Source organism: Gossypium hirsutum, chromosome A08, assembly GCF_007990345.1.
Source record: "Gossypium hirsutum isolate 1008001.06 chromosome A08, Gossypium_hirsutum_v2.1, whole genome shotgun sequence".
Classification (NCBI taxonomy): Eukaryota; Viridiplantae; Streptophyta; class Magnoliopsida; order Malvales; family Malvaceae; genus Gossypium; species Gossypium hirsutum.
In genome coordinates, this window is record NC_053431.1 from 44,981,526 (window position 1) to 44,985,939 (window position 4,414).

Here is a 4,414-nt window from a genome sequence, read left to right on the forward strand (position 1 = left end):
ATTACAATGTTTCCACAAAACCATCCCGTTGAACAATTCGGATTAATCCTCGATACTTGATAGTTTTAGCACACAGCCCCACCATCATATTTCATTTAATTCGGCTCTCTTGTACACATGGTGAACACTTAGTACCACTCATGCGACCTAGCCGATTTGTCTCGTAGCTCTCTTTTCTACATGGTGTCCTTCACTTGGAATCACGCATGCGACCTAGCTACATTTATCTCTCACGTAGCTCTCTTGTCTACATGGGATACATCCCGTATCACACATGTGACCTAGCTACTACATAGTATCTCGTAGCTTTCTTGTACACATGATGTGCACTCGGCATCATACATCTGACCTAGCTACGCTCCCTCTATTTTATTCAATTTTTCCGAATGTTCAACCGGGATCTCTCTCTCTATTATTATTTCCATTCTTCCAATAGTCGATTTATACTTCAACATCAGCTAGTATATACATATAATAGGCTAAAATATAAGAATGTAAATGAAATTAATGTATTATTTACATACAAACTTACCTCGGTGCAAAATATGGGAATTTTGCAATTTAGTCCAAAACTTTCTCCTTTCCCCGTTCGAGATCGATTCCACGCCTTTCTTGATTATGAAGCTTGAAAGTTGAAGAAACCCTAGCTATGGAGGAGAGCAATTTTTGGCAGCAACTAATGAGGATGATAACCAATTTTGTGTTATTTTTCCCATTTTATTTCATTTAATATACAAATGACCAAAATGCCCTTACTACTAAACTTTCAAAAAAATTCCCTCCATGTCCAACTTTTGTCCATAACTTAAGAATGGGTCAAATTGCTATTTAAGACCTCCTAATTAATATCCCAAAGCAATTTCATACTAAAAACTTCTAAAACACAAGTTTTATAATTTTATTCGATTTAGTTCCTATTCTCAACTTAAGCGTGAAATGCACAGAATTTCATCACGAAATTTTCATGAAATCATAAAATCATATCATAAACCCCAAAATAATTATAAAACAATTATTTCTATCTCGAATTTGTGGTCATGAAACCACTATTCTGATTAGGCCCTAATTCGGGTTGTCACAAATGAGACAGAGTTACGATGGATTTTGTATCCGGTTTACCGTTGACACCGAGCAAGAAAGATGTAATCTGAGTTATTGTAGATAGATTGACTAAATCTGCTCACTTTGTTCCGGTTCGTATAGATTACTTGCTTGATGGCTGAATTATATGTTTCTTAGATCGTGAGGTTACATGGTGTGCCTATATCTATTTTTCAGATAGAGATCCGAGATTTACATCGCAGTTTTGGAAGAAACTGCAAGATGCATTAGGTACAAAATTACATTTCAGCACTACTTTGCATCTGCAAACAGATGGTCAGTCTGAGCGAATCATTCAGATACTTGAGGATATGTTGAGATGTTGCATTCTCGAGTTCGAAGGTATGTGGGAACAATATCTACCTCTGATTGAATTTGCGTATAATAATAGCTTCCAATTGAGTAGCAAAATGGTACATTACGAGGCTTTGTGATGTTGTAAATGTCGTACACCCTTATATCGGACTGAGCTTAGCAAAAACAGGATACACAGGGTTGATTTGATCAAAGAAACTAAACTGAAAGTGAAAGTGATCCGTAAAAGTCTAAAAGCAGCATCATATACGGACTTGAAACGTAAAGATATAGAGTTTCAGATCAGGGATAGAGTATTTTTGAAAGTCTCACTGAGGAAGAAAATACTCAGATTCGGTCGTAAAGGAAAATTGAGTCTGAGATTTATTGGGCCGTATGAGGTTATAAAGCAGATTGGGCCGGTTGCGTATAGACTGTTGTTGCCACTTGAGCTAGAAAAGATCCACAATGTATTTCATGTTTCGATGCTTCGTAGATATCGATCTGATCCTTCACATGTGATTAGTCCATTTGAGATTGAAATTAAGCCCGATATGACGTACGAGGAAGAACCGATTCGTATTCTAGCTCGTGAGATTAAAGAGTTGCGATATAAGAAAATTTTGTTGGTTAAAGTACTGTGGCATAAACACGAAGTTGAAGAAGCCACATGGGAGACAGAAGATACAATAAAAGAGCGTTATCTGAACCTATTTACCGGTAACATTTTCGAGGACGAAAATCCCTAAGGGGGGAGAGTTGTAACAACCCGATTTAGACCCTAGTCAGAACGGTGGTTTTGGGACCACGAATCTGAGTCAGAAAAATTTTTAAAAAATTATTTTCTGTGTTTATTTTGTGTGAATTTATGCCTGTGACATTTTCGTAATTTAATTTGGACGTTTGAGTGTCTGATTAAATAAAAGGACTTAATCGCGTAAATTGAAAATTTAATGGTTTAATGTGTAAGGGCTGAAATGTGTTTGTCTTTGTAAATGGAGGGATTTATGTGGTAATTAGCCCATGATGACATGCAATGGACGGTAATGGCCTTAATATAACATGATTTTATATTTTAAATCCAAGGTTAATTATGTAAACTAGTTAATATGTTATAATATAATAAAACATAAAAAAAAACATGCATGTGTTCATTTTATTTGATCAAAACTTGTAAAAGAAAATAAAAAGAGAAAGAAAATGATATTCGACCATTGTTGATTCAAATTCAAGGTTTGTTTGGTTTTGGTTTTTGATAATTTTTACATTTTTGAGATCGTTGCTTCGAATACTATTCGACCCATGCTTGAATTTCTAATTTTGATGAATATTTTGAGTTATGCCATTGATGAGAGCTTGAGATTTTAGTTGTTTGATGATGAAATATGAAAGATATGTTTTAGATTAACATGTTTTGTATTGGAGTTTTTGACAATTTTGAGTAATTAGGACTAAATTGTAAAAATAATAAATTGAGGGAGTAAAATGTGAAATAAATGAAATAAATGGACTATTATGAATATAAGGAAGATTCGGCCTAACTATGTTGTTGTGAGATTTTGTGTATTTTGTGTTTTATGCAATTAGGACTAATTTGTAAAAGTATGAAATATCAGGGGTAAAATGGTAATTTACCCATTTATGTGTTGTTGGATTAAATTGAATGAAATTGTGTTTGAATGAGATTAATTTGAAATTTTATAGATCAAGAACAAAAGAAATCGGACTTGGATCGGGAAAAAGCAAAAATAGTCGAATAGTTTATTTACATTGTTTGTCGATATCCGAGGTAAGTCTTTAAGCAATTAAACATCGTAAATTTTGAGTGTAAACTAGTTTATTATGCTGATTTGGAATTCATAGAATTATAGTAGAGTTAGCCGAATATGATTAAGCATAGAAATAATGTATTTGAGTTTAATTCGACTGAGTTATAACATTTGATAGTTCGTATGAACTATATGGAATATCTGGATTTTTCCATATATGAATTGTTTATGAGATAGCTTTATAATAGTGATATTCGGGCTTTGAGCCTAGCAAGCCTTGTGCTGGTGAATTAAATCGGGCTTATGCCTAGCAGGCTTTATACCAGTGAATTATTATAAGTTTATGCCTAAAAGACTTTATGCTGATGTGGTAATTGAATACGTTAAACGAGCTAAATGATCAGGTATGAGTTAGCTTGTTGTTTACTTGAGATAAGGTAAATAAGTAACTTGATATTTGTTACTAATTATGTGTGATACAAATGAATATTACATGTGAATTTAGTATGTGTATTCGGCCTTGTAAATAAATAGTATGAATATTGTAAAATTGATTCTTGGATATGTACATATATGTGATCATGTAAATTCAGATATATAAGTGGTATATGTAGATGATGTTATATTATGGTTCTTGAGCTTATATAAATGCGTATGTGTATGTTTGATTATATTAAGACATTTTGGCTTTGAAAGATGAATAATATTAGGTCAAATTGATTAAGTGAGCATTCGACCAAGGTAGATTTTGTGTATGAAAATGTATTATTTATCTCATTTGTAGGTTTGAGGTTAAGCTTGATATTGATAATGAAATTTGGATTAGCTTAAAATGAGTTGATTATAACAATAGGATGTTTATTTGCTTATGACTTACTAAGCTATTACAGCTTACTTTGTGTTTTCATGTTCATTCTGTTTTATAGATTTTGGATTCAAGTTACAAGCTCGGGGATTGTCAGCAAAGTCTATCACACTATCAATCGTCTTCGGTATTTTATAAGTTACATTTTGGAACCATGGCATGTATAAGCTGGAATGCATTTTGGAATCTGTATTTTGGTTTATGTATAAAGGCCATCCGAAAATGGCTTAATCTCTATGCTTGAGTATGTTTTGGTTAAATAATGGTTTGAGTCTATTTTAGATATTATGCCTTATACCTTGGATGATTAGAACTTGTGGTGTGTGTGTGCATATTGAGATTGGTTGATAAATGAAATGGTCATAATACATGTATAAATATGTTT